The sequence below is a fragment of the Lontra canadensis genome, unplaced genomic scaffold (genome assembly GCF_010015895.1).
Source record: "Lontra canadensis isolate GAN:19392208 unplaced genomic scaffold, GSC_riverotter_1.0 scaffold190, whole genome shotgun sequence".
Taxonomy (NCBI): domain Eukaryota; kingdom Metazoa; phylum Chordata; class Mammalia; order Carnivora; family Mustelidae; genus Lontra; species Lontra canadensis.
The window spans coordinates 1363983-1372447 of NW_022631184.1; the positions used below are offsets into that span (position 1 = coordinate 1363983).

The 8465-nt window shown below is 40.8% G+C and overlaps 1 pseudogene; it reads left to right on the top strand.

Moving 5' to 3' along the window:
- Window positions 1-7347: 7347 nt before the first annotated feature.
- On the top strand, window positions 7348-8211 carry LOC116861106 (annotated as a pseudogene).
- Window positions 8212-8465: the final 254 nt, after the last annotated feature.

The window sequence follows — 8465 nt, forward strand, 5'->3', positions numbered from 1 at the left end:
AAACCAATAATGAAAAAAATATAAAAAGGAAAAAATATATATATATTGGATAAACTAGTTAAAAAACATTAAAAAAGAAAAGGGTAAAAGTTTAAAAAATTAAGCAGAAGAAGAGAAAAAAATTGAAAAAGAAAAAAAAATTAAATTAACTGCAAGGCTAAAGAATCATGGGGAGAAAGCCATGAGTTCTGTGCTTTGCTTTCTCCTCCTCTGGAATTCCGCCGCTCTCCTTGGTATTGAAACTGCACTCCTTGGTAGGTGAACTTGGTCCTGGCTGGGTTTCTTGTTGATCTTCTGGGGGAGGGGCCTGTTGTAGTGATTTTCAAGTGTCTTTGCCCCAGGCGGAGTCGCACCGCCCTTACCAGGGGCCGGGCTGAGTAATCCGCTCGCGTTTGCTTTCGGGAGCTTTTGTTCCCTGAGCGCTTTCCGTAGAGTCCGGAGGACGGGAATGAAGATGGCGGCCTCCCAGTCTCCGGCCCGGAGGAGCCAAGAGCTAGGGGTCCCACTCCTCAGTGCGCCCTCAGGGAACAGCGTCCAATTACTCCCGTCTGCCTGGCCTCCGGCCGTGCTCCGAGCTCACCGAGCCTGCGACCGGTTCAAGGTAAGCCCGAGCTGTGAGCTCACTCCTCGGCTCCGTCTCTGTAGCCGGCTTCCCTGTTCTAATACCTGCGAGCTCTGCGACACTCAGACACCCCGATCCTTCTGTGACCCTGCGGGACCTGAGGCCACACTGGCCCCGCGTGGGCTTCACCCCAGTTAAGCCTCTGGAGCGATGTCCCTCAGCGGAACAGACTTTTAAAAGTCCCGATTTTGTGCTCCGTTGCTCCACCGCTTGCCGGGAGCCGGCCCCTCCCCCCGGGGTCTGTCTTCCCGTCCCTTTGGATTCACTTCTCCGCCAGTCCTACCTTTCAGACAGTGGTTGATTTTCTGTTTCTAGAATTGCTGTTCTTCTTCTCTTCGATCTCCCGTTGGATTTGTAGGTGTTTGCAATCTTTAGATAAGCTATCTAGCTGATCTCCCGCAACCTGAAGTAGTCTCAGCTGCTACTTCTCCGCCATCTTGACTCCTCCTCACCTCAGTGTATTTTAAGGTGCATATTACTGATTACTAATGAGTAGGACACCTCGTATACTCACTATTTGTACATCCTCTTTTAACAATGTCCCTTTAAGTACTTGGTCCATTCTTCTGTTGAATTGTTACTTTTTTGTTTCCTTATCCATTTGTAGAATATTTTTTTTAGAGAGAGAGTGTGGGAGTCAGAGGGAAAGGAAGAGAGAGTCTCATGCAGAGTCCATGCTGAAGCATGGAGCCTGATGCAGGGTCTCAGTCCCATGACCCTGAGATCATGACCTGAGCCAAAATGAAGAGTTAGATTGAGCCACCCACTCAACCCATTTGTAGAAGTTTTTAATGTGTTCTGGCTATTGGCTCTTTGCCAGTTATGTATTTTTATCTAATTTGTGGCATTCCTCTTCAGTCTTTCAGTGTTGTCTTTGGATGTAGTCCTTAAACTAGAAAGGCAAAACCCCAAAACAATTTTGAAAAAAAATGAAAAATAAAAAGGGAAGAGTCATTCTACCTCATATCAAGATTTATTAAAGGTATAGTAACCAAAGGTAGGAATTATTAGAGAAGGGATAAATACAGAGACAAATACGACACATTAGAAAACCTAGAAATAAGCTGACATAAAACATTCCTGACTGATTTTTCACAAAATTGTAAAAACAGATCAATGGAGAAAAAGTAGCCTTTTCCACAATAGTTGCTGGAAGAACTGGACATCAACTGACCAAAGGAAAAAAAAAAAAAAAAAAAGAAAAGAAAAAAAAAAGAGAAAAAGAAAAAATTCCATTTAAGTCAGTATTATGTCTCCATCAGAAAGGATGAATACCCAACTTTTGTAGCAACATGGACTGGACTGGAAGAGATTATGCTGAGTGAAATAAGTCAAGCAGAGAGAGTCAATTATCATATGGTTTCACTTATTTGTGGAGCATAACAAATAGCATGGAGGACATGGGGAGTTAGGAGAAGGCATTTGGGGGAAATTGGAAGGGGAGGTGAACAATGAGAGACTATGGACTCTGAAAAACAATCCGAAGGGTTTGAAGAGGTGGGGGGGTGGGTGGTTGGGGGAACCAGGTGGTGGGTATTAGAGAGGGCACAGACTGCATGGAGCACTGGGTGTGGTACAAAAACAATGAATACTGTTATGTTGAAAATAAAAAAAAAAAAAGATTAAAAATAAATAAATAAATAAACACACACCCACACACACACAAAAAAGTCACACAAAGCTTATGCAAAAGTAATGGGTCATAAACTCAAATAAAAATGGATCACATATTATACAGAAAGTCCCTACACTTGATATCAAAAGTACAGTCTATAAAAATCTTAACAAATTGTGCTTTATCCACATTAAAACTTTCATTCAGTAAAAGATCCCATTAAGAGAATGAAAGTACAAGCCAGTCATTGGGGAGAATATTTGCAATATACTAGGTATCTTGTATCCAGTATAAATAAATAACTCTTAAATACTAACACTAAAAACACCTAATTAATCCAAATGAGCAAGGCAAAGCCAAATGGTATCGCAGGATGGCTGTGTAGGAGAACCAAATGCTGTCCTTCCACAAATATCAACAATCAGATAGCTAATCACAAACAAATACAACTCCAAGAGAGCTTGAGTAGTCCACTTAAGAAGTTTAGGGTTTTGGGGGGGTGCCTCGGTGTCTCAGTGGGTTAAAGCCTCTGCCTCTGGCTCAGATCATGATCCCAGGGTCCTGGGATCGAGCCCCATATCGGGCTCTCAGCTCAGTGGAGAGCCTGCTTCCTCCTCCTCCCTCCTCTCTCTCTCTGCCTGCCTCTCTGACTACTTGTGATCTCAAATAAATAAATAAAATCTTAAAAAAAGTTTAGGTTTTTTTAAAAATATATATATTCTATTTATTTATTTGAAAGACAGAGATCACAAGTAGGCAGAGAGACAGGCAGAAAGAGAGAGGGGGAAGCAGGCTCCCTACCGAGCAGAGAGCCTGACACAGGGCTCTATCCCAGGACCCTGAGATCATGACCTAAGCTGAAGGCAGAGGCTTAACCCACTGAGCCACCCAGGTGCTCCCCACTTAAGAAATTTGAGCAACACAGGGGAACAAAAATATTTTAAAATAACTGAAACCCCCCAAATTCCCACCTCCTACTGTAATCACATTGGGCATTAGCCTTCAACATTAGATTTTTTTTTTCTTTTGGAGGGAAAAAACACAAAACAAACAGACCATAGCATTGTTTTCATTTTCATTTGTCTGAAGGTATTTTTTTTAATTCTCTTTTGATTTCCCTTTATCTGATATATCATTTGTAAATACCTTCTCCTATTCCACAGGTTGCCTTTTAGATTTGTTGAGTGTTTCCCTTGCTGTGCAGAAGTTTTTATCTTGATGAAGTCCCAATAGCTCATTTCTGCTTTGTTTCCCTTGCCTCCAGTGACATGTCTAGTAAGAAGTTGTTGGTGGAGAACAGAGGTTGCTGTCTGTGTTCACCTCCAGGATTTTGATGGTTTCCTATCTCACATTTAGGACTTTCATCCATTCTGAGTTTATTTTCTAGTTTAGCCAGTGTGTTCCTCCACAATTCATATGTTGAATTCCTGTCCCCACAACATGATGATATTAGGAGGTACAGATGTTGGGAGATGTTAGCTCATGAGGGTGGAATCTCCACAAATGGGAGACCCCATAGAGCTCCCCAGTCCTTTTGACCATGTGAGGACACAATGAGAAGTCTGCAGCCAGAAGAGTGCCCTCAATCAACCATGCTGGCACCCTGACCTCAGACTTCCAACAGTGAGAAGTGTGAGAAGTAAATGTGTGGCTTATAAGTTACCCAGTCTCTGGCATTTTGTTATAAAAGCCCAAATTGACTGAGACAGACAACATGCCAAAACTTATCAGATGCAACAAAAGCAGTTCTAAGAGGAAAGTTCATAGCAATTATATATATATATATATATATATATATATATATATATATATGTGTGTGTGTGTGTATATATATATATAAATATATATATTTTTAAAAAGATATCGAATAAACAAAAACTTCATAGTTAAAAAACTTCATAGTTAAAACTTCATAGTTAATGATACTAGAAAAAGAAGAACTAAACCCAAAATTACTAGAAAGGAAATAATAAATATTATAGAAGGAATATATCAAATAGAAAATAAAAATAATATATTAACAAAGAAAAAAAGACAAAGATGCAAATACATAAAATCAGAAATGAAAGAGGATACATTATTATGAAAGGTTCAGAATTTTTAAAAAAAGATTATAACACACAATTGTGAACAACTATAAGCCCCAAAAATCAATGGCCTAGAAGAAAATAATAAATTCCTAGAAGCACACACTCTACTAAGACTGAATCAAGAAGAAATGGAAAGTCTGAAGAGATCGGTAATGAAGGAGATAGATTCGGTAATCAAAAACCTCCCGAAAAGAAAATCCAAGGACCAAATGGGTTCCCAGATGAATACTTCCAAACATTCAAAAGCTTATTTGCACCAAGTTTTCATAAACTTTTCCCCAAAACAGAGTAGGGAGCACTTCTAAACTAATTTTTATGAGGCCAGCATTGCCCTCATACCAAAAAGACATACAAATGGCAAACAGGCACACAAAAAGATATTAAACATCACTAATCATCAAAATACATATAAAAAGCACAATGAAATATCACCTCACAACTATTCAGATGACTACTATAGAGATTATAAGGGATAACACACATTAACTAGGCTGTGGAGAAAAGAGAATCCTTGCACAGTTGGTGGGACGCTAAATTGGTACAGTCATTATGAAAAACACTAACAAGTTTAAAAACAGCTTCTGAACTATAGAGGACAAACTCAAGGTCACAAACAGGGGAGGTTGGTGGAGGGATGGGTTAAATTCGTGATGAGGATTAAGGAGTGCACCTGTTGTGATGAGAATTCAGTGTTGTATGAAAGTGTTCAATCACTAAATTCTACACCTGAAACTAATATTACACTGAACATTAACTAACTGGAAATTTAAATAAAAACTTAAAAAAATAGAAAACAGTATGAAGCTTCCTCAAAAAACTAAAAATATAACTATCATATGATTCATCAATTTAACTGGATTGAGTACATATCTAAAGAAAATAAGATCATTACCTGGAAGAAATACCTTCAATCTTATGCTCATTGCAGGATTACTCATGGTAACTAAGGTATAAAAACCACCCAGTGAATAAATGAAAAAAGGAAATGTGATTAATATACACAGTGGAACTATGTATTTACCCCAAAATACAGATGTATTGAAAAGAAGGGCAATCTGGACCCCAGTGTCCATAACAACAATGGCCACAGTCTCCAAACTGTGGAAAGAGCCAAGATGCCCTTTAACAGATGAATGAATAAAGATATGGTCCAAATATACAATGGAATATCATGCCATCAGAAAGGATGAATACTCAAATTTTGTATCAAAGTGGATGGGACTGGAAGAGATTATGCTGAGTGAAATAAGTCCAGCAGAGAGTTGAAACATCTAAGTTTCACTTACTTGTGGAGTATAAGGAATAACACCAGGACATTGGGTGAAGAAGAGGATAAGTGAGTTGGGGGAAATCGGAGGGGAAGAGGAACCATGAGAGACTGTGGACTCTGAAAAACAAACTGAGGGTTTGGGGGGGATTGGGGATTGGGAGAGCCTGGTGGTGGGTATTAAGGAGGACATGTATTGCATGGAGCACTGGGTGTGATGCATAAACAATGAATCTTGGAACACTGAAAAAAATTACATTAAATTCAAAAAAATAAATTAAATTTAAAAAACATACACAGTGGAATATTATATAGCCTTCAAATAAAGGGAAATCCTGCCAATTGTAACAACATGGATGTTACAACATAGAAGATGTCATGCTAAGTGAAATAATCCAGACATAGTAAAACATATATTGCATTATCTCACTTATATGTGGAATCTAAAATAATACAGTATATAGAAGCAGAGGATAAAATGATGGTTGACAGGGGAAGGGGGAGGAAGAAATAGTGAAATGTTGGTCAAAAGGTACAGTTTTAATTATAAGATGAATAAGTTCTGGAGATCAAATATTCAGCATGATGACTACAATTAACAATATTGTCTTGTAGGATCATGTTGGTATAAGATGTTCCTTGTTTTGTCCCCCATTAACATCAAAAGTTGGGTATTTATGAGCAAAAATGCCTGTGTGGGAATTGTGGGATCTAGCCCCATAGGCCAGGAACCCAGGAGGAGTTTCATCCCTTGTGCATCAAGTAACAGGGAGACAGATCTGGGAATGGACTGTGTAACTACGAGCATATCCAGCATTTTCAGCCACATCACCTGTGAAACACTGAATTGGACAGATAACCATGGATGAGTGAGAATTTATAGAATTCCAGGTTTCTAGAGAAGTTCCAATACTCCAAGAGAGCAAAAGCCATGAGAACTTGAATTTAGAGTTGGTAAGAGGAACTTTGCAAGTATTACTCCACAAACCCAAACTTGGTTGTATAGTGAGAAAAAATAAGAGACCAGGAACCCTCCCACAGTGGGAAAGGGAGAACAATGAGCAAGTACCCACTTGAACAGCTATGTGGAACAATGCTGAAGAAAGGCATCTGTCCCCCACAGCAACCAGAGTGTAAAAATGAGGGCTGGGAAGAGACAGATCAAGAACCAGGCAGATAAGAGTATCAGGGCATTAATAGGGCATTAAACTGATGTGGGTCCTGCTGCCTGCATTCTAGGCTTCAGCAGGAAGCTATCCATAAGCCGCTAGGAAAACCTCATCCAAGGATTCTTCCCAATTTGTTGAAAACAGCCCTAATGCCCTAAGCACCAGACCCACACCTCCGCCCACTCTGCAACCAGCTTCTGAGAATGGCAGTAAGAGAAAGGTTGGCTAGACAGAAGTCCACACAGGAACCAAGCCAGGGTTGTGAGCAAGGGACAAACCACAATATTGACCTATAGCACCACCTTTGGGAAAACCAAAAAGAACATTCCAGCAGCCATCCTGCTGAGATGGAAGATTGAGAGAAGACATAAAAGCTTAAGAATCATGCCACAAAAGGAAATAGGAAGTGTGGAGTATGTGTCTCTGCACAAAGTTACAGAAAATCCCAAATATCAGTAGGACCAACAAAATATTTCTCACATGAAGGCAGCTAGTAAAAATTAGAGGAGATGACTACTAAGTCAAGTGTACAAGGAGCAATACAAATCTCCAAAGAACTTCTCTGAGAAAACACCAAATGGCAGATGATGCTAGTGTTGCCAGACTGCTCAGAGTCAGAGGGCCCTGGAATGCGAGGCCATGGAGGCTTTCAAGGAGGCTTTGGCAGTGGCATCCAGGGTCTGGGGCCAAGACAGCAGAGCTTGTGGAAGCAAGGCCAAGAATGAGGAGTGGATCCCCCTCACCAAGGTCACCTGGTCAAGGACATGAAGAGCAAGTCCTGGAGGAGATCTATCTTATCTCCCTGCCCATCAAGGAATCTGAGATCATTGACTTCTCTCTGGGAACATCCCTCAAGGATGAAGTTTTGAAGATTCTGTTGGTGCAAAAGCAGACCCATGCTGGCCAGCAGACAAGGTTCAAGGCATTTGTTGCCATCAGAGATGACAATGGACATGTCAGTCTGGGTGTCAAGTGCTCCAAGAAGTTAGCCACTGCCATCTGTGGGGCCATCTCCTGGCCAAGGTTTCCATTGTCCTGTGTGGCTGAGCTACTGGGGGAACAAGATCTGCAGGTCCCGCAGTGTTGTGTACAAGGTAACTGGCTGTTGTGGGTCTGTGTTACTGCATCTCATCCCTGCTCCCAGAGGCACTGGCATTGTCTCAGCCCCTATGCCCAAGAAGCTAATGATGATGGCTGAAATTGATGACTGCTACACCTGTCCAGAGGCTGAACTGGCACTCTGGGCAACTTTGCCAAGTCTACTTTGGATATAATCTTCAAGACCTGCAGTTACCCCACCCTTGACTTCTGCAAGGATAGTGTTCACCAAGTCTCTCTATCAGGATATCATTGACCATCTTCTGAAGACCTATAGCAGAATCTCCCTGCAGAGGACCTAAGCTTCAGCCGTGGCCACCACGTCATTTTACACAAGAAAAATAAAGTGATCTAAAGCTTGTTAAAAACAAAACAAAACAAAACAAAAGCCAACAATGAATCTTGGAATACTACATCAAAAACTAATTACCTGTGGTTTCACGTATTAATGGAGCATAAGAAATAACACGGAGGACATGGAGAGATGGAGAGGGAAAGGGAGTTGAGGGAAATTGGAGGGGGAGATGAACCATGAGAGACTATAGACTCTCAAAAACAATCAGAGGGTTTTGAAGGGGCAGGGGGTGGGAAGTTGGGTGAGCAT